Here is a 23,365-nt window from a genome sequence, read left to right as displayed (position 1 = left end):
CAACCCTATCATAAAGTCCATAACTATCCATTCCCACTTCCACTATGGAGTGGGTAACCACAAGATTAAACCATATGGCCTTTGGTGCATGTACTTCACATGCTCACAATTTAAGTACCTAGCCACGAACTCCGTAATATCTATCTTCATCCCACACCACCAGTAGTGATGTCTAAGATCACAATACATTTTTTCCACACCCGGATAAATATAGTATCTAGAAGAATGAGACTTCTTTATAATCAACTAAATGAGGTCTTTAACTCCAGGACCACAAACACGACTCTCGATCCTTAAAATACCCTCAGAATAAAAGGTTTCCCTCCTAGCCTCGCCACTAAGCACCTTATATTAAATCACCCTTACTCTTGCATCCTCAAACTTCTGTGCTTGAATCATCTCCATTAGTGAATATCTAGCCTCCACATAAGTAAAAAACCCTCGAGCTCAAAAGTATATTGCCAAACCATCCATTGGATAATAAATAAATGTTCGAAGCCTAAGGTCGATCCTCTACTACTATAAATCCAAAACTCTCATACTCACTGACTTTTGGATCAAGGCATCTACTACCACATTTGCCTTTCCTAGGTGATAAAGAATCGTGACATCATAGTCATTCAGTAAGTCCAACAACCTACGCAATCTTAGATTAAGGTCCTTCTGTCTAAATATGTACGAAATACTACAATGATCTGTTAAGATCTCACATTGAACATCATATATGTAGTGCCTCTAAATCATTATAGCAAAGACTACCATTGCCAACTCTAAGTCAAGAGTGGTATAGTGTTCTTCTCGTGAACCATTAGCTACCTAGAAACATATGTAATAACTCTACCATGCTACATCATCACACAACCTAAACCAACATTGAAATATCATAATAAACCATTAACCCATGGCCCTTAACATGAAGATTGACAATTGGAGCTAAAGTCAATAATGCCTAGAACTTTGGAAGCTCGCCTCACACTTGCCATACTAATGGAAATGGGTATTCTTTTGAGTCAATCTAATCAACAACATTTCAATCAAAGAAAACCTCTCCACAAATTATCTGTAGTAGCTTTCTAGCTAAACAAAAATCTGAACCTTGGTAGGATAAGTGGGCTTGTCCTAATCCCATCCTTGGACATCACGTTTTCCAAGAATGCCACAAACTTAAGCCAAACTCACATTTAGAGAACTGAACATACAATGATTAGTCTAAGACAATGCTGTGGGATGTTTTACTTGAGCATCGAGTGGAGAATCGACGATTACCCATGTCCCATAAGCCTTGTGCCACCATAGAATGATTTTCCCAGATAGAGATTAGCTAATGGATCTACTTCAACTCAGACTCATGGTTCTTACCTTTGAAAGTAAGAACATTTCTTTTCGGTGTGGGATAGACACCAGATTCTATGTTGTCTCTCACATGGTCTATGTCGGTTACATGGTAAGCTTCCCACAATAATGAACTAAGGTTACTTTTAAATTATCTCACAAGTGATTCAAAGATGTTTAGCTTGCATTGACCATGATTTCGATTTATTTTTTCTAACCCTTTTATATTATGATTTATCTTGGTCATTGCATGCCATGTAAAGTCTTTTTAGCATGATTTCATAACTCTTATGAATTGTTATCATACTTAGTACATTCCATGTACTAATACATACTTGTTCCGACATTGTTTCACTAATGTAGGGTACGCCACTCCTACCTCTCACACTCGTGGCTAGTTGATATTTTGGCACTCAAAGATTGATGACTCCTCATGATCCGAGGATCGAGAAAATTTTATAGCTTTGTGTCATTTCAGTTTTTATTCTTTGTATGTGATGTATAGGTTACGTCCCAATCACTTTCCTCATGATATAATAGATGGCTTATTAAGAGTTATGTTAGACTTCCGCTTTTGTCAAACTCTTTTATGATGTAAGACTATTTTTTGAAATATTTATTTCTATTATCTTGTATGATGTATGCTAATTGGCTTGTGTAGGGCCTCTCATAGTTTTATATGCCATGTTACACCCAGGGTATACTTTGGGTCGTGACGGGTGTGGGACCCATTTTATGTTGAGACGACCTCTTATGGTTGTTTTGATATCTCTTTTGAACCTAGAGCATTATAGAGTAGCATAGTTTGTTTGCATTTCCAGGTTTCTAAACCAATCATGAGCACCTAATCAAAGTATCTTAGGACTTGGAAAATTTGGTTGGTGTCATGTGCTAGTGTAACTATTTTAGCGGCCTTGGACAACTTTAGCAGTAGTTGCTTTAGTGGACTTGCACCATTTTAACGGCCTAAGGACTGTTTTAGTGGGGTTTGCTGACATGAGATTGGTCTCTTTAGCAACTACTTGGTCGATTTAGTAGTGGATACTTTAGCGATCATTTTGTCGCTTTATCAGTCATCATTGGTAGTTATATCAGTTTTCAAGATATGTTGTCCACATATTTTTACTCCGTAGAAGACCTTGAAAGAATGATTTTAAGGTGAAATCACTGTTGTTATTGGAAATTGTTGGAAGATTGTGTTGTGCTATTATTAGGATCATTGTTGATGTGTTTAACCCATAAGTTCCCTTCGATTTCCTCCATTTTAATAATATGATTGTGAATTCATGAAATTTGATGCATGATTTGTTTCGTAGCATTTTAAAGCTCAAATTGTGCCCATTTTTAGGGCACAAGTCCCTTGGATAGTTGAAACCCCTTGACAAAGTCAATTTTGGGATTTGTTGTGCGGGTCCCACAATGCCATTTTGGCTTATTTATTTCTATTTTTATCACATCTAAGTTGCTAAACAATTGTATTGTTGCTAGTATCATTAATTTAATAGCATGACATTGTTTGGAGGTGGATCAAAAAGGAAAAACTCTAGTTTAAAGGGTTGGAGCACACGTGATCGACTTCAAGATAGGCTACGATTGACTATCCTTAGACCTTGTTTATTGATTGTTCTAGTATTCTAATTAGCTTAGTCTGGGGTGAGTATATAGAATTAGTCCTTGTTGTTTCCTTGTTGGTATATATTTTGCCTGTGTTTGGTTATTTTGGGTAATTCTTGAGATTCTTATGACTTGTCGATATCCCATTTGTTCTCGTGAGTTGAATTCAGGATAAAGTGGATTCCGTGTTGTTATTATGGAGCCTTAGCCTAGGTCTGGTTATATTTCCTTTAGATTTTGGTTTTTAGGGCCATGGGTGTATTATGATATTGGATTTGGATTAGATTAGTCCCTCAGTACTAAGTGGTGATCTTCATGTAGCCCTATTAGTACCTATGATTGACTGTTGTGGTGAGTAAATACCTAGACTTGTTCAGGTGCGTATATCCTTTTAGCATTATAGCTCACTTGAGGTAAGATACCGGAAGGGGCTATCTGGTGTTGTAGCTATTTAGATTTATGATTCTGGGATAGGATAAGGTTCTGTCTACTTGATCTGATGTAAGATTCGGGGAGCTTCTAGGTATTCTTATGGCCATTTTGATATAAGATTCTGGGGTAGGACCATTTAGCATCATAGCCGACCCAAGGTAACATCCCAAGACGGGCTAGCCAATGTTGTAGCCATTCCGATATAAGATTCTAGGGACTACTGAGTCTTATAAGTCTTTCCAATGTAAAAAACTTGTCATTTTTGTTGACACCTAATTTTGACCATCCACGATAAGAATTAATTTGCGAGCTTCCTTAATTCCAAACGATTTGAAATAACTAATTTTATAAAAAATTCAAAATATGTTTCAAGATATTTTAAGAATTTTATTCACTTTTATAATATTTTAAATATTAAATATGTTTTATATTTTTACGTATGTAACTAATATATTTTATAAACACTTGAAAACCATCTTGAAAAAAGATTTTATCATTATTATTACTATTATTATTTTAACGTTAAACGCTTTATTAATCTAATTTAGTTTGAATTATAGCTATGTTGTTGAATTAGTTATTTTCATTAAGTTAATTATTTTATTCCGTTAAGATTAAGAAGCTCGCTAATTAATTTGTTATTGATTCACCTATTTAATTTTTAGCCGAATTACCTACTAAATTCATTTCGATTAAAAATGTTAATTCAATTTGGCTAATTTCTTAACTCTAATTGACTAAAATTACAATCCATTTAGCCACTTTTTCTATTGCAAATCTAACCATTTTAAACTCTGGGTGTGTTTGGTATGAAGGAAAATATATGTTTTCCAATTTTCTCATGTTTGGTTGGGCTAAATGTTTTGGAAAATGTTTTCCAAATCAACTCATTTTCCTCAAATTTAAGGAAAATGACTTCCCTTCTAAACTTAACGAAAACATTTTCCAAAACTCTCTTCCAACTTTAAATTACAATTATTTTTTTGTTGAAAAAATCAATTTATTTTGTCCCTACCCTCAAACCACCCCCAACCAACCGCCCCCCCCCCCCCCCCCCAAAAAAAAAATTAATATTTTAAAGCTTGTTTTTAAATTCAATTTTTTTACCCCACCCTCACCCTACCCCTACCCTCTCCCAAAAAAATACTAAAAATTGTTTTTAAAAAATATTTCTAATTTCAATTTTTTATTATTTTACCCCCCACCCACTACCCTTGCCCCCCCCCATCAACCCCCTATCAATCCCCAACCCTCTTCAAAAAGAAAAAAATTTAATTTTGTTTTTAAAAAATATTTTCAACTTCAAATTTTTATTTATTCATCCCGATCCTCGATCATCCACCCCCCTCTCCGGTCACCCCCCAACCCCCAAAAAAAACTGTGTTTGTTTTTAAAAAATATTTACAAATTCAGAATTTCATTTTTTCAACCTACCCTCGACCCCCCATCCACCCACCCCTACTCCCCTCCCCCCACCCCCACCCCCAAAAAAAAATTTAAGTTTGTTTTTAAAAAATATTCTCAACTTTAAAATTTCAGTTTTTCATCCTACCCTTGACCCCCTACCTCCTACCCAGCCCCCACCCACCCACCCCCACCAGCCCCCCTCCCACAAAAAATTTAAGTTTGTTTTTAAAAAATATTTTTAATTTTAAAATTTCATTTTTTCACCCCTAGAACCCCCACCCTCCCACCTCCTACCAGCCCCACACCCACTCCCAAAAAAAAATAAAAATTTCAAGTTTGTTTTTAAAAAGTATTTTCAATTTCAAAATTTCATTTTTTTCACCCCTACCCTCGACCCCCACCGACCGAATCCCCTATCAGCCCCCTCACCCCCAAAAAATAATTTTAAGTTGTTTTTCAAAAATATTTTCAACTTCAAAATTTCAATTTTTCACCCCTAACCTCAACCCCCCCCTTCACCCACCCCCTACCACCACCCACCCCCCAAAAAAAATTTAAGTTTGTTTTTAAAAACTATTTTCAATTTCAAAAATTATTTTCTACTCTAGTAAAAATAAAAAATATTTCTCAAAAATATTTTTCATACATAAATCAAACACTAAAAATCTTTTCCGAAAAATATTTTCAACTCACTAACCAAACAGGAGAAAATAAGTCAAAATTTAACTTGTTTTTCAGGAAAACATTTTCTAGGAAAATATTTTCCTTCATACCAAAAACACCCTCTATATTTTACCTCACCTTAAACCCAATTTTTCAAACTAAATTTGGGCCCATTTTCTCCTCCGTTTTTCAGCATTTATATACCAACAATACCAAATAATTTTCCAGCCCACCAATTCATTAACCCCACAGCCCACCTTTTTTCTCTAATTCTTTTTCGCCCCAGCCCATCCCTTTAATCCAAACCGACCCAATTCCCCTTTAACCCGGTCCATTCCCCACCCTAATTAAATTTTCAGCAACCTCAAACAATGGTAAGATTCTAGCGTACAATTCCCAGCAGAAAACGACACCAACCGCAATATCAATTCCAAGCGGCATGAAAAAATGTCAAACAATTCCAATCCACGCGACATCAATTCACCGCCAAAATACATTGAAAATAGCAAGGGACAGAGGCAGTACACTGCCTCTTATTGTCTTTTTCCTTTTGTCCCTTTCAAAATCGCAGTCACAGTAGCAAAAGGGACGCGGAATCATCCTCGCCAACTTGAGATTACTCCACATTGCGCCCCAAGGAAGATTGGTCAATCCTAAGCGTCGAATTCCCCTTTCCTCTTTCGGAATGGGGCGAAAATCGCAGAAAAGGGTGTTTGTCCAAATCGGTGAAAGATTTGAATTTTTGAATTTTGAAATGGGCCCTTGAATCCGAATTTATCCGATTCGCCCCCCCAAATCTCCCCTAGTTCTTCTTTTCTATATATTTTTGTCGTCTTGACTGTTGAGTGGGGATTTTTTTTTGGAGCAAAAAGAGACACTATATTCATAGCTTAAGCAAAAAAAAAATACAGCTAAAATATAAACATAGAAATACATTCAGGGCGGAGAGAATTTAGTTTCGACCGGAGTATCACGTTTTCTACTTCTTTTTTAGTCGGTTTTTCTCAAATCCATTTGAGTCTGAGATTCTGCCCGAAGTTTGGTTTGATTGTTCCTGTTCGAGTTTTCTTTTTGTGTGAAAATCGCTGCTCATCAGCTCGCCTCGTCCTTGTTCGCTGCCCAGAAAAGGTATTGTCTCCTTCTTTATGATACTCTCTCCGCCTCTTTCTTCTTTTTTCAAGAAAGTGATTATGTTCCAATGTCGAAAAGGCCTTGTTATGTAGCTATTTATTGTTAGTCATTGCTGGTTTGCTGATGTTTCAATATGAAGCTTGTAGGTTTGTATCTAGTATCGACATTTCTTAGATGCTCTTTTGAGTTCTGTACGATTACTCATTTTCTCAACTCTACTGCTTGATGTCCTTGAGGTCTTTGCTGCTCTGTTCATACGTTTTCAGATCAGCTATACGGTTTTAGCATGGCTACTGTTTGATGGTTGTTACTCGTGAAAGTTTAGGTCCTCGAAACACTAATATGGTTAATATCTGACATGCTCGTGTGCTTATTCCGATAGTTTAGTTTTATCTATTTCTTGAATATTTTTGTAGTCTTACTGCCTAATGTGATTTGTTCGAGTTGAGTTTTTGTCTTCTGGCTATCCGATTTTAGTCGAAAATGTTTACATCAGCGCGTTGAGTCAGCATAGGATTTGATTTATTTATTTTTCAAATTGTAGTTTGGTTGGAATTTAATCTTTAAGATGGTCTAAAACATGAGTTTTACATTAGCATTTTCTTCTCATGTGTATAGTTTGATTAATCCCTGTGTCCTTGTAAGAGCTTCCAGGGGCTCACTTAATTGATTTCCTTAACTTTATCTTTGTCTAGGTAATCATGTAAGTCCACTCCTCATTGGATCACTGTTAGATTAATTGTTTACGTATAATTATCATTATGTGTTATATCTTATCATGTAAGGTTAGCTTAATTTTAAGTGAAGATTTTCTAAGTATCATTCATCTTTGTGCAATTTCTCTCCCTAGTTGTTTAATATTATTCATCAAAATCCTAGTAGCTTTGATTTTGCTTTTCGTTTGGTGTGAGTTCGAAGCTCTCTAAGTAAATTGCATCGGTGCATAGTCATTTTATGCCTTATCAATATGTGTTAATTATCATGTACAAAGTAATCCATGTCGTATTTCATTTTGTGGGTTGATTTGTGTTTTCCCTAAAAGCATGAGTTGTTTGAAATCATAATGTGTTGGGTCAGTTTTATTCGATGTCTCTTCTTCATATTAAATTGTCAATGGGTGGAACTGATGCACTCCTTTTCTTTCTGATGCATGTGATCTATTGATGAGTCCTTTGAGACTTGGGCTTCTACCCTTTGCATTACAAATGGGCCATTCAGGCCCAATGTTTTCTTTTACCGAGTCGGCTAGCTACAAAAATTGGTGTACAGGTCCCGAGTTTAAAAATAGCGGAACAAATCAGGAGTTGAAAAAGATTAGGCCAAAAGCCCGCCTTTATTTATTCTGAGTTGTATTTTGTCATTTTGGTCCTAAGCCCCCTTGTCATTATTTATCATTATTGCGTTAGTTCTTAGGATAGGTGAAATTTTGGCCAAAGGCCATAAGGAAATTATTTCTTTTAATTTTGGACAGGTACCAAGTGTTGGACCAAATGCCCAAAAGACATAAATCAGGCCTAAATACTGGTTCAGGCGGACAGGAAAATCAGATTTGGGCCCAATTCTCTTTCCCTTTTTACTCTACTACGTTCATTTTACTTGTTAATACTTGTTGCTAATTGTAAGGTTGAACAATTCAAATCCCCATAAGACCCCGTTGTGTATTATCAATATAACTAAAATTGATCATCCTTAATTAGACTTAAAGAATAATTTTAAAAAAAATAGGTCACTTAATTAGTATTTCCATTTTTTCGTTTTCCCCTTTAGAATAGCAATAATTATAAAATTTCTCAATTTAAATCAAATCAAATTATTTTAGCCAAATAACTAATTGCTGGATAACCGCATATTGGCGGGCATCTCAGGTACTTTCAAACCCTTCCCGAAATGTTAATAATAACCCTCGAACCCCTCTTAAGTATTTTCAATTGATTCCCTATTTTAATCTATTGAAAATCAATTTTCTTGATTTTTCTTAAAAATTAAGTGACAACTCTCAAACTAGTCTAATCATATTTTTAAAATAAAACAAAATGACGACTCCGCTGGGGATTTGAATGGTTCCAACCTTAAGATTAATTATTTGGCTATGTGTTTAACTGTTTGCTTGTTTAGATTATCGTATCTTATATTAATTGTCGCATTCATGGTACCCAATTCCGCCAAACGGCAAATAGATTGCATTAAGAAAAAGACGATTACGTGGCTTACCACGGCTGTCCTTCAGAAACAACACAAGTTAAATTCTTTGGAAGTGATAAACGAATAGTTGACTTGTGGTCATCCAACGTCGTTTATTAGACTTCACCCCGTTGTTTGTCCGACTCGGGTAACCATCATTTCTAAACCAATTTTAGTCAACCTAGAGTAGAGCGAAACCAAATCCAAATCTAAGCATTAGCCTAAGACGGCTTAATACCCAAGGCGTATTAAGTCTATTAGTAAAATCACCAAAAATCATGTCTAAGGTCCACGACCTAACGACATACCATATTATTTGACATTTGAAAGATGTATGTGTGAAAACCTAATTGTTGCCTATTTGGGGGAGGGAATCTTAATCGTGGTTTGTTTTGTAGATATGGATTGATTTTCCAAATTCGACATGGTAGTGAAAGCCCCAATTCTACTCAAGTTGTGGTACAACGACCTCTCTGTGGTTCACAAAAGGGCCCTTAACAAATATATAGGAGCTCTAACAGAACTCATCAACATGGTTGGGTGACCCGAACTGATTGAAGTCCTCACATGCTACTGGGACAACGAGAAAATAGTGTTTCGATTTGGAACCATGGAGATCACCCCAACAATTGAGGAAATTTAGGACGGAATAGACACAGTCGGTACAGGGCTTGAAAGAAGAGTGAGAAAGCAGTAAAACATCTTAATCCCTAATAAGTCTACTCTCGAGGATATTATAAATTGGCTTGGATTAAGAAACGATTGCTCCTTCTAGGCCGAAGGTTCTAGCGTTTCTTTTATGGATCTCTATGTCAGATTTGGGCATGCCAGCTTTTATATAAATTACAACAAAGAGTTCAGGGTCACTTACAGAGAATGGGATGGGATCAGACCTTTGGCATTCATCGTCGCACTATTAGGCACCATGGTTTTCCTACACGGCCCGAGCCTCAGTATCAACACCCGAGTGATAATGCTTGCACACACTCTGTTCCATGGGCATCTGAACCAAGGGCAAGTAAAGTATTATCCTATCGCACGTGTCATCCTTTCCGACATGTACCGTGCTTTGGGAAAATGCAAGGAAGGGCATCGTTACTTTCAAGGTTGCAACATTCTTCTTCAATGGTGGATAATGAGTCACTTGGTGAAGAGACACGAAACTCAAGAACTCCATACCCTCGATGAGCATAACGCTCTTAAGAGTTTGAATGACATGTTGTTCTGGGCAGACTTAGAAAAAAGAAGAACTAGAGAAAGATGGGCTCAAATTTTTTCTAAGTTGAGAGAAGAAAACATCCAATGGATGTTCGACCGTTTCATCTCGAGAGATGCCATTGTACGGGGCGAGAGACAACTTGTGCTTCCTCTGCCAGGTATTCGAGGTATTCGCCCATATGCACCCATCCGGGTCCTGAGGCAGTTCGAAAGAAGACAAACTACACCCCAGAAGCATACTACCGTATCTATGTGTTCGACATCGGGGATGATAGAGTGCCTGAGGCTTCAGAGATGCTGAGAGAATGGAAAAGAGCAGTGCAAATAAATAAGGACACCATTGCCATAGATGGATTGATATACCGTGAGTTTACGGTATTTCTAATACATTTCACTTACAAACTTTGTGTGTCTAGGGCCTTTTTATATTGGTTTTTATGTGTTTTTATCATGTTTTGTAGGAAAGATGTTCAAGCGCGGAAGTATAGAGACAACTAAAAGAAATGCAGAAACAGGGCATTCACGGAGGTGATCTACGAACCGTAGGTCCATTCACGGTCCGTAGGTGATAACCGTAGATCAACAGGCATGGTATTGAGGACAAATCAGGGAAATCTGACCAAACGTGGAACCACGGTGTCCATTGACGGTCCGTAGATTGATCTACGGACCATACTGTTGATTCGTAGAGTGATACTGCGAGGGTTCCAGTACCTGATCTTTGAAGATTCTAAGTGTGGAGCTACGGAGAGGATTGACGGACTGTGGATCGATCTATGGTCCGTACTGCTAGTCCGTCGTTTGCTTCAGAGAAGCTGATTTTTGGAAGCGGAAATATTTTCTAAGTCCTGGCTGACGGAAGGGACTTACGGACCATAGATCCATCGACGGTGCATAAGTCAGTCTCGTGGATTGAATACGCGTACCTGAACAAACTTTCCTTAATTTGTTTCCCTTTTAATTTAGGATTTGTTTTCTATAAATAGGGCATGTAATCCTCGTTTTTGGAGGTTATACATTATTATTCTAGTTTTACTTTGTGACTTTGTAGATTAAGTTGCAGCCCTAGCAATTATTGATTTCCTACATTCGTTTTGAAAATTTTGGCTTTGCAATTCAAGTTGAAACTCTGGGTTTATTATTATCGTTACGTAAGTTCATGATTTCTTCATCTAATATTATGAATTGTGTTCTTGCTAATATGGGTAACTAAATCCAAACCTAGGGTTGTGGGAACTATGAGCGATTAACAAAGTATGAATAGTAAATAAGTAATTCTTGAATAGTGTTTTGCATGCATTGATAATTCTTTTGTTTAAAAGTCTTTTTAACGAGTGCACGCGTTAGAACTCGCCTTGTTGCTACTTGCCAGATCAAGGAGGTAATCAACAAGAAAATAATTATGAACATAGATTTAGTGGGATACCATCTAATAGGCTAGTATCGATTGGTGCGAAGTAATAACTAAGCCAAACATCGATTATGATGTCTAATATGAGGTAAAGGTAAGGGTTAGTAAATTATACATACGTAGCCGGATCAAGGTACGGGGTGAAATTCTCTAGATGCCGGATCAAGGATTTAGAGATACCTAACTTATCACTTTGCATGTAATACACTAGGAAAGGATTGCGATTACTAGGATTACTGCGTTATGAGCTTGTGGGGAACACATTTACCCTAGTTAATTTTCTCATCTTGATAACAACCGAAATTGACTTTTGTTTATTGATTACTTACTAAATTCTTCCAATTTTTTTCACAAACCCCCCTTTTTTTATTTCTTGTTTTTGGAAGTACTTTGGCTAATTGAATATAATTGTTGGTTAAAGAAAAGTCTAAACCATTTTCCTCGTGGGATCGACCCCAACCTACAAGTTGGGTTCTTTACTTGATAACGATCGCTTATACTTCTTTAGGGAGGTGTAATTTGAGCGTATCAAATTTTGGCGCCACTGCCGGGGAAATTTGGCTTTGAGATTTATTTTTAATTACATTATTGAACGTTAGTCAAATATTTCCTAATTTTACCTTTTCTGGTCCTCCGCTCACATGCTTCAATACCAACCCCAACTCGGTCCTTATCTGGGCCATCTCTTCACGAATATCATCTGCAGAGTTGTTATTTGTATTATGAACGGCAAATGTGTTTCTCCCAGTAGCTGACCTCCGAGTGCTCCATGCTTTATTGTTGCGAGAGATCCTCTCCAGTTTTTCAGCAATCTGTGCATATGTACAATCACCATATGAACCTCCAGCAATAGTGTCAAGTACTGCTTTATTGTTATCATCCTGTCCTCGATATAAATATTCCTTCAGTGACTCATCATCAATACGGTGGTTTGGGACACTTCTTACGAAGGCAGTGAATCTGTCCCACGAGCTACTCACAAACTCTCCAGGTAATGCCACAAAATTGTTGACCCTATCTTTATGATTGAGATTCTTAGACACTGGATAGTACTTTGCTCGAAACACCTCTGCCAGTTGGTCCCATGTGAATATTGAGTTATACGGAAGCTCAGTGAACCATAATGTAGCATCGCCTGTCAGTGACAGAGGGAACACTCGTAATCCAATGACATCCATATCCAAGTCTGGTCTACCTACACAACTTTTGCAAACCACCCTTAGCTTGGCCAAGTGAGCATGTGGATCCTCCGATGGCGATCCTGAAAATAAGCCTCTTGCAGTAAGCATCTGCATCAAACTACTAGTCACCACAAATGTGTGCCCTGGAGGTAGAGGTGGTACGACAATGGGTCTATCAGAGTCTGCTTTATCGATGTTGCCCCGATAGTTGTCATGTTGTTGTGGGCCTGGTGGACCATGCACCCTCACTGCATCTCCCAATTGATTTTCAGCTAGACCCCGGTTTTCCCCACCAACTACTCTTGGCTGTTGTAACTCAACTGCTACATCTAGATTTCCTCCGATAGGATTAACTGGAAGTCCTTGATTGTTCATTCTTCGCAAAGTTCTGTTCAATTCTGGATCGTATGGAGTAAGTGGTTCGCCTTGGCTCTGTGTACTTGGCATACACTAGAGTCGGAACCTGAGAGAGACAAAAACAAAGGGAAAAAGTAAAATTAGGTAAATGCTGTGAATTATTTAACTAGAACTCCACCACCAGTGGAAGAGTGTTATTATGAAGAGGATGCTTATGCTGTGAATGATCAGACGGGGAGTTTCCGACCAAATGCCCAAGGATCAAACATGGAAAATTGGTGCCAAGGTCAAGGAAACCAAGGTCAGAACTATGGAAATTACAACCGAGAGGGTCACTATGTCTGGGATGGGAACTTCAATCGCGACAACAACTACAACAGGAACAACTATGGCAACAGAAACAATCGGGTTGGACCTTATGTTCCTCCTCAAAATTGGGAATCTGGTGCTAGGGAAACTGGAGGCAATATGGCGCGTATTGAAGATATGATGCAGAAGATGATGAGAAGGTTTGATGCAACTGATGAGAATGTGAAGAAGATGAGAAGCGACTTGTCTGGTATTGGACAAAAGGTTGATGCCCATGTAGTGTCAATAAAGCATCTAGAGCAGCAGATGACTCAGTTGTCTACTATAGTGAACCCACGTCAACCTGGCACTCTTCCTAGCAACACCATCCAGAATCCAAAAAATGATGGTCATTGTATGACAGTTACTACTCGAGGGGGTAAGCAACCCATAGATCCACCTAGGTCGTCTGTGGTGGAAGTTGAGATTAGACAAGAAGATGATGTGATAGAGGTTAGACCAGAGTGTGAGAAAGCAACAGAGCAAGAAGTGGAGATATCTCAGAAAGTGGTCCCCATACCTAGACCTCCACCACCTTTTCCACAGAGGTTAGTAAAGAAGACCGAGGATGGTAAATATCTCAGGTTTATTACTATGTTGAAGCAACTCTCTATCAATTTTCCTTTGATAGAAGCCTTGGAGCAAATGCCTGGGTATGCGAAGTTTATGAAAGATATGGTGACAAAGAAAAGGTCTGTGAGTTTTGAAGATGATGATAAATTGCAGCATTGTAGCGCTATTGCTACAAGATCTCTTGTGCAGAAGAAGGAAGACCCTGGTGCTTTCACGATCCCATGTACTATAGAGTTGTTACACTTTGCTAAGGCATTGTGTGATCTTGATGCTAGCATCAACCTCATGCCCTTGTCTATTTACAAGAAGTTGGGTTTAGGGGACCCAAAGCCCACTACAATGCGGTTACTTACGGTCGATCGAACTGTGAAAAGGCCCATTGGTGTACTCCATGATGTGCTAGTGAAAGTGGAGTCTTTCATTTTTTCGGCAGATTTTGTGATTCTTGACTGTGAGGTTGATTTTGAGGTTCCCATCATCCTTGGGAGACCATTTCTTGCTGCAGGGCGTGCGTTGATTGATATGGAAAAGGGACAGATGAAGTTCAGACTGAATAATGAAAAAGCAACTTTCAATATTTGTAGGTCCATGAAGCAGAGTGGTGAGCTCCAAACAATATCTGCCATAACTTACAGAGTGGAGACTGGGACAGAAGTGCAAATTGAAGAGCAACTAGGTGTTGAGGCACTAGCAGCAGTTATTATGAACTTCGATAGTGATGGCATTGAAGAGTATGATGAGTTGGTAGCCGCGCTCGATAGGTGTGAATACCGGCCCAAACCAAAGAAGTATGAATTAGACATGAAGAATCACAAGTCCCCACCCGCAAGACCATCTATTGTGGAGGCACCAAAATTGGAGCTTAAGGCTCTACCACCACATTTGAGGTATGTATACTTGGGCAAAAGGAATACTTTGCCGGTCATCATTGCAGCAGATTTGAATGCAGGACAAATAGAGTTCTTGGTGACTGTGTTAAAAAGGTTCAAGCGAGCTATTGGGTGGACTATAACGGATATCATTGTGATTCCTCCCGATATTTGCTCTCACAAAATCCAACTTATGCCAGATCATAAGCCCAGTATCGAGCACCAGAGAAGACTAAATCCACCTATGCAAGAAGTAGTCAAAAAAGAGATCATCAAGTGGCTGGATGCGGGAGTTATTTATCCCATTTCAGATAGTAGTTGGGTATGTCCTGTGCAGTGTGTGCCTAAAAAAGGTGGTATGACTGTGGTTCCAAATGAAAGAAATGAGCTTGTTCCAATGAGGCCTATTACAGGGTGGAGAGTTTGTATGGATTACCGAAAATTGAATGCGTGGACAGAAAATGACCACTTTCCTATGCCATTCATGGACCAGATGTTGGATAGACTTGCAGGAAAGGGTTGGTATTGTTTTCTTGATGGGTATTCGGGCTACAATCAAATCTCTATAGCTCCAGAAGACCAAGAGAAGACCACCTTCACTTGCCCATATGAGACTTTTGCTTTCAAACGGATGCCATTTGGGTTATGTAATGCCCTAGCTACCTTCCAGCGGTGTATGATGTCGATATTTTCTGATATGGTGGAGGACACTATTGAAGTGTTCATGGATGATTTTTCAGTTGTAGGTGACTCTTTTGATCGGTGTCTAGATCATTTGGCCGAGGTGCTTAAACGGTGTGAAGACTGCAACTTGGTGCTTAATTGGGAGAAATGTCACTTCATGGTTAAAGAAGGTATAGTGTTGGGACATCAAATTTCAGAGAAAGGTATTGAGGTTGATAGAGCTAAAGTTGAGGTAATAGAAAAGCTTCCGCCACCCATTTCAATAAAAGGTGTTAGAAGTTTTCTTGGACATGCAGGTTTTTATAGGCGATTCATCAAAGATTTCTCAAAAATTGCACATCCTTTGTGCAAACTGCTCGAGAAGGAGAGTAAGTTCTATTTTGATGATGCTTGTCTTAGATCATTTGGTGAGCTGAAGGAGAAGTTGCTTACAACACCTATCATTATTTCACCGGATTGGGGACAACCGTTTGAGGTAATGTGCGATGCGAGTGGAGTGGCGCTTGGTGTAGTATTGGGTCAAAGGCGAGAGAAAATTCTTCACCCTATTTACTATGCTAGCAAAGCTCTAAATGTGGCCCAGAAGAATTATACTATGACCGAACAAGAACTCCTAGCGGTGGTTTTTGCATTCGAGAAATTTCGTTCCTACTTGCTTGGTACTAAGGTCATAGTGCATACTGACCACTCTGCATTGAAGTATTTGATGGCGAAAAAATATGCAAAACCAAGATTGATTAGATGGGTACTGTTGTTGCATGAGTTTGATTTTGTGGTAAAAGATAGAAAGGGAACCGAAAATCAAGTTGCCGATCACTTGTCCAGATTAGAGGAAGAGGCTATGCTAAAGCTTGGAGATAGGGCTGAAATTAATGATGTTTTTCCAGATGAACAGGTATTGGCTGCTTCTCATGATCTGATTCCTTAGTTCACAGACTTTGCTAATTATTTGGCAAGCGATATTGTGCCTCCCGATTTGTCCTTTCACCAAAAGAAAAAGTTTATGCATGATGTGAAAAAATTCTTTTGGGATGAACCTTATTTGTATCGTAGTTGTGCTGATGGGATGATTCGTCACTGCGTGCCCGTGGTTGAGATGTTGAGTGTACTTGAAGCATGCCATTCATCGCCTGTTGGTGGGCATCATAGTGGTATTAGGACTGCACATAAGATTTTGCAGTGTGGATACTACTGGCCTACCATCCACCAAGATGCTCATGATTTCGCCAAGTCTTGTGATCGTTGCCAAAGAGAAGGAGGGATTTCAAAGAGGCAAGAGCTCCCTATGAATCCTATATTGGTGATAGAGTTGTTTGATCTATGGGGAATTGATTTCATGGGTCCATTTGTGAGTTTATATGAGATGAAGTATATTCTTGTTGCGGTTGACTATGTATTGAAGTGGGTGGAAGTAGTTGCGCTCTCCAACAATGAAGGTAAAAGTGTCACTGTTTTCTTGAAAAAGAACATCTTCTCCAGATTTGGTACACCGAGGGCTATTATTAGCGATGGAGGTTCTCACTTTTGTAATAAGTTGTTCAAGGTACTACTTGAGAAATATGGTGTCCGCCACAATGTAGCCACCCTTACCATCCACAGACTTCAAGTTGAAGTATCCAACAGAGAGATCAAACATATATTGGCGAAGACTGTGAATGCCAATAGAACGGATTGGTCAAAGAAGCTTGATGATGCTCTATGGGCATATCGCACTGCATACAAGACCCCCATAGGTATGTCTCCTTACCAACTTGTATATGGGAAGTCTTGTCATTTACGAGTAGAACTAGAGCATAAGACGATGTGGGCAATGAAGAAGTTAAATTTGGATTGGGGCACCGCATCTAATCAAAGAGTGGATGACTTGAATACACTTGATGAGTTTCGACTAAAAGCTTATGAAAGTTCAGCCTTGTACAAAGAGAAGACGAAGAGGTATCATGATCAAAGAATTGAAAAGCGAGAATTTGTGGTTGGTGATCATGTGCTTCTATTCAACTCTAGGTTGCGCTTGTTTCCAAGAAAACTCAAGTCCAAATGGACCGGACCATTTTTGCTCACAAAATTGTTTCCCCAAGTGGCGGTTGAGCTTGAAAAAAAGGATGGAACAAGGTTCATGGTAAACGGGCAAAGGATCAAGATCTATTTGGGAAATGCTGAAACTGTGCAAGAAGTGATTGAGGCCTACAATCTTGATGAAGTCTGAGTAATCAAGAGGTCTGCATCATGCCGCGACGTTAAATCAAGCGCTGTTTGGGAGGCAACCCAAGATGTACAATCTAGCCAACGATAGGATAGAGTTTTTCTCTAGTAGTTTGCGCTATTCGATTTCTTCCATGTATCAAATTTGATAGTTGTTTTACTTTTGTACTAGTGTTGGCTAGAATTAGAATAGGGTCCGTGTCTAAAAAGTGTCCAGAAAATGTAAAAAGAATAGCCTATTGGTTTCTACATGTGCAGGTACACCACGAAAATTCTGCAGAAAATGGTCTGGTGCAGAAGTCTACGGACACAATCGACGGTCCGTCGATTCATCAACGAACCGTAAATGGTGCCCGTAGATCCCAGGTAAGTTTCTAAATTTTCAAGTGTATGAGTGATCTACGGTCCTGATCTACGGACCGTAGATTGACTCACGGACCGTAGACGGGGTCTCGTGAGTCCATACCCTCAGGCTGTCTGACCCGACCTGGATCCCCCTATTTGAAAACCCCATTTGTTTTAAACCATTCCCCTTCCCTCCATTACTCCCAAAACCATTTCTAACATCCCATGATCTCCCTAAATCACTCCATAACTCCTCCATAATATCATATTTTCCATAATTCCCCAAATTCCCTTCCATTTCAAATACAACCCATCCCATAATCTAACAAAAAGGGTTCGGTGTTTGGTCAGTAACGAAGAGGTGACTCCTTGGTCTTGCTAAGCTTAGGGTCATCACGCAATCACCCCACTCCTTGTTGCTTGTAAGGTAATAGACTTTCCCCTCACTTTGAATTTCGATTCATAGATTGAATATAGAAAGTCGGGAGTTGGGTCTTGACCTTGGGTATTTGTTAGATGAAGTTGCATGATAAACTTGCAAATTACAATGCCCTTGGAACGATAGATAGTGATTGTGTAGCATTATTGTATGTGATCGTAAAACTATATGTTAGTTTCAACTTAGGGTTCCATAACTAGGATAAATTGTTTAGTATAATAATCAGTCGGAATCTTAAGAATGAAGAACTAGCATAATTTAATGTTGTAAATGCATGATAAGATTGTGTTAATGTTGAAAACTAGGGCAAAAAATGTATGATACCTGGCACAGATGGCATCCACGATACCCCGTCTACGGACCGTAGATGGGGTTCGCAAATGGATGCACATGAAAATTTTCACTTAATTGTGAAACCACGGATGTGGACTACGGCCCGTAGGTCCATCCACAGACCGTTCTGCACTTTCGTGGTTTCCATCTGCGACCTATATGACAGGCCCCCTGATCCACGAAAGAGATCCACGGACCGTAGATTAGTCTACGGACCGTAGGTCTCCTCCGTGGATGACCACTGTAGCATCTATCTGAAATTTTTTGGGATTTTGTTGCTGTTCGTTTATAGTCTTTCTACTTTGTCTTAGTATAGTTTTGGTTAGTCTTGGGCACTAATATCGCTCCCGCAAGTACAATGGCACCCAAGAAGATGGTCACCTACTTAAAAAGGGGCAAGTCAAAATCTGTTGCCCCTAGTTTCCGGTTAATTGATGAGGACACAGACAACGACACTGATCCAGCATATGTGCCTCTCAACCCTAGGACTTCTCGTGCTGTACCTCGCGGTACCAGAGGCACCCCCATAAGGTGCTTCCCGACGTAGTCACTGTCTCCCAGTCTAATGAGAAGCACACACTGATCGGGTCACCAACTGGGGCTGCTTCCAGTTCAGAGGGGTCTATGTCCGGGTTCGAGTTTGCCCATGCGTCAGGCTCCGAGTCTGCCCACTCTTCACGATCAGAGTCTGTCCATGCTACAAGGTCCATTGCTAAATCATCCACAGGGTCTGGAGAGAATGACCAAGCAAACCTCGTCTGATGAGGCAACTAGCTCAGAGTCCATACGTGCACCACGAAATGATGATCCCACTCCTGTAGCCGGCGAGCTAAATAGGTGGTGTGTAGAAGGTCAATGGCAAATTTATCGGGATGCTAAGATGGTCATCGACAAACAGAAGATGGCCCGACTAATTACAGAGGAGCGCAGAGTCCTCACGTGGAACCTGCATACTGTTCCATACATTCACCGGCTGTTCAACCTTCACAAGTGTGACTGGATGGCTCGATACCCAGGGACGTACAGCGTGGAGATTGTGCGGGAGTTCTATGCTTCCTATGCTGCCAATCTCCGCGGTTCCATTTCCAAGCGGTCAAAGCCACTAGCGCAGGATCCGCTCACTTCCACTTTGGTTCGAGGGTGCCCGGTGGACATATCATGGTCCTACTACGGGTCACTCTTGGTCATTCAACACAGCTGAGTTTGACTACAGATGGGACATCGTGCGGAGTGACGCTTTCCAGAGAAATGCTGAGCAGCGAGAGGCTATTCTACTATGGTTGGCCAGGTACATTGCTGCAGATGGCGAGCGTGCGGAATGGGTCGCCGCCCCACAGTTGGGCATCTGGAAGGCCACACTAAATTTTGTGGCCAAGTTTTTCTGGCTGCTGGTGCGTAACAGAGTGTCGCCGACAAAAGCTGACAATCAAGTCACGTGGGACAGAGCGGTCATGGTTGCGGCATTGGTAGCAGGAGTTGAGATTGACTTTGCCTGCATGTTGCTGGCAGAGATTCACGAGAGGGCATTCAGGACCTCCACCACCTATCCGTTCCCCTGTCTAATTTTTCATTTGTGCAGGGACTCTGGAGTGCCAATCTGGCATTGCGACAAGTTAGTCCACCCTACAGGGGCATTGGATATCGGCCTTATTCGAGATGAGGCAAATGTGGCAGCACCTCGCAGAGAGCCTCAGGTTGAGGTACCTCCTTTGGGTGCCGATCTTGCAGACACAGTGGGGCAGGCACAGGGTGATGACCTTAGCATCCCTGATCACACTGACACTGTCCCGGGCTCCTCATCTCAGGCAGCTAGTATGGCTCCTAGCTCTTCTCGGTCCACACCGCAGTTAGGAGCTACTGTTGTCCCATTGGCCAGAGTACAGAAGTTAGAAGCTTAGATGGCCACCCTGCTGCATCACATCCAGCCTTGGATGCAAAAGTCAATAGCCGAGTCCGAGGCTAGAATGGAGCGTAGGATGGAGGGGATGATGGACCGAAAGGTGCAGGCCGTTAATAAGCGCCTTGATGCCTTTGAACTACGAGTTCTCGAGCGATCATCCCCGGCCATAGATCTCTCTGACTTAGCCAGCCTCCGAACTGATGTTGATGCCATCCTTGCCGCACCTTTAGTTGAGCCTCAGGTTGCACCGACTGCACTGGCTGATGATACAGTGCTAGATGCTCTATTCAATGGGACCGCCAAAGAGGAGCTTGCCCATACACATGCCAAAGGCATGCGGCACCGGTCTCACCGCACTGAGGAGGAGAAAGCTCTAAGAGACAGCGTAGGCAGGCGAAGGAGGCAAGGAGGGCTTCGATTGTAGACGAAGAGTTGCGCTAGCAGAGGGTGCATGAGAGAGTTGCAGGGGCATCGAGCTCTGCCCCAGTTACAGAGGTTCAGCCTGTTTTGAGGGACGTTGTGAGCACCACTGATGGTGCAGGGAGATTGATAGAGAGCACTACTGAGAGTGATATGATTGGAGATGTGGGCACTACTGAGGGTGCCACCACCACTGTTCCAGCGGGTTCTGGGAAATCGAAGCCCCCTACTTGTTGATGATTCGCCGGCGCTTTGCACCACAGGTTTGCTTCACCCAATCCATTTTCTTTTACTATTTCTGTATGCATTGGGGACAATTGCATCTATTTTTGTTGGGGGTGGGGTAAATGGATTGTGAGTGATAGGGTGAAGTCTGAATAACCCAACTCATGAATCCACTCTTGGGGTTTTCTTGCCTGTGTTCTTTTCCCCCAAGAGACTGTTTAATTTTTGTTGAACCGGCATGTCTTAGGGTCGTATGTGTAGAAGCATGATGAAGAAAGAAGCATGATGGCTTATGATACCCGCCAAATTTTGGGACGTATGTTAGAATTTGTATGTTAAGATTAGTTGAATGTGCTGGCTCTGGGTATGACATAATCATGAACCAACTTGATAGCATGACTTAAGCTGAAACTTGAACTGGGTAATCTGATAACCTGATGATGGAACTATGTGCCAAGAGTGTGTGAGAATCGGTGAGTGTTCAAACAGTTTTTGTGCAAAACTAGAACTTGCCTGGTTAGTCCTGCTAAGACAATTCAATCTAGAGGTTAGGAAGTGATAATAGGCAATTGTTCTGAAAAATCCATAAATCGCCTAAAAGAAGGATCCAACCAAATGAAATAAATGCTCCCTTTGATCCAAATAATTTGAGCCTAAAATTAAACCATTTCTTTCTAAACCCTGAACTCACTTTCCCATAATTTACTATGTTGGCACCGATCCCTCCTTGGACATGTGCTCTTCGACTTAGGCCAAAAGCCTAAGTTGAAGGTGCTAATGTAAAAAGTAACTTCAATCTTGGCCCTGACCTGACATTGGGTATTGTGTACCTCAACTAATGGAAAATTCATAAGTTGAGGGTGGCTATGAAAGAGGGAACTGAAAGAAAAATGGGTATGAAAAGAGAAAAAAAAATAAAGAGAAAAGAAAGGATGTGACTTGTTGAAAGCTAAAAGAAAAAAAATAAAATAAAAGAAAAAAGAGCTACAAAGTCTGAAATCACATTCGTGGTTGAAGAAAATTAAGGGAAAGAAAGCAAAACGATAGGATGACAAAAATAGGGCAAAAAGAGGTTGAAAGCCGAGTGTAATGTCAATGAGGGCGGAAAGTCACTAAGCAGTACCCAAATGTACCACACCTGACCCTGAGTCTACGTTACAAGCCAAGGAAGTCCTATAGTGATTCTAGAGTTTATTTTGGAGAGTCTAAGTAGTGAAAATAAGGGCAAGCTTATGGCATTGAGATGGCATTGAGCACTAACTGTATTTGAAATTACTTCTGAGCGTGAGTGTTGAATAAATCCTTGTACCATGAATGTTATTCATTCTTGGGAAAATGGGATTTCGTTTGAAGTAAGGGCACTAGTTACATTGTCGGAAAGTTGGTACTTTGGTGATAGTGAGAATGTGTATGTTGTGTGTCAGTTGGTCAATCTGTGTCATGGTGTGATCCCCATGAATTGGCTTGTCGAGTCTAAGAGAACGAATGTGCACCCGAGCAATGAGGAGGGTAGAGAGCCATGTGATTGCTTGGGTTTGAAAATGCTTGTTTCTATACAAGTGTCGTTTAGAGTTGAGGGTGTTGATATACCGTGAGTTTACGGTATTTCTAATACATTTCACTTACAAGTTGTGTGTGTTTAGGGCCTTTTTATATTGGTTTTTATGTGTTTTTATCATGTTTTGCAGGAAAGATGTTCAGGTACGGAAGTATAGAGACAGCTGAAAGAAATGCAGAAACAGGGCATTCACGGAGGTGATCTACGAACCGTAGGTCCATTCATGGTCCGTAGGTGATAACCGTAGATCAGCAGGCATGGTATTGTGGACAAATCAGGGAAATCTGACCAAGTGTGGAACCATGGTGTCCATTGACGGTCCGCAGATTTATCTACGGACCGTACTGTTGATCCGTAGAGTGATACTGTGAGGGTTCCAGTACCTGATCTTTGAAGATTTTAAGTGTGGAGCTACGGAGGGGATTGACGGACCGTAGATCGATCTACGGTCCGTACTGCTAGTCCGTCGTTTGCTTCAGAGAAGCTGATTTTTGGAAGCGGAAATATTTTCTAAGTCCTGGCTGACGGAAGGGACTTACGGA

This window comes from Solanum verrucosum, unplaced genomic scaffold, assembly GCF_900185275.1.
Source record: "Solanum verrucosum unplaced genomic scaffold, falcon-dt-bn FXZP01000194.1, whole genome shotgun sequence".
In the NCBI taxonomy this organism is placed as follows: Eukaryota; Viridiplantae; Streptophyta; class Magnoliopsida; order Solanales; family Solanaceae; genus Solanum; species Solanum verrucosum.
The sequence above is the reverse complement of the archived record's forward strand: the minus strand, read 5'-3'. Positions refer to the sequence as shown.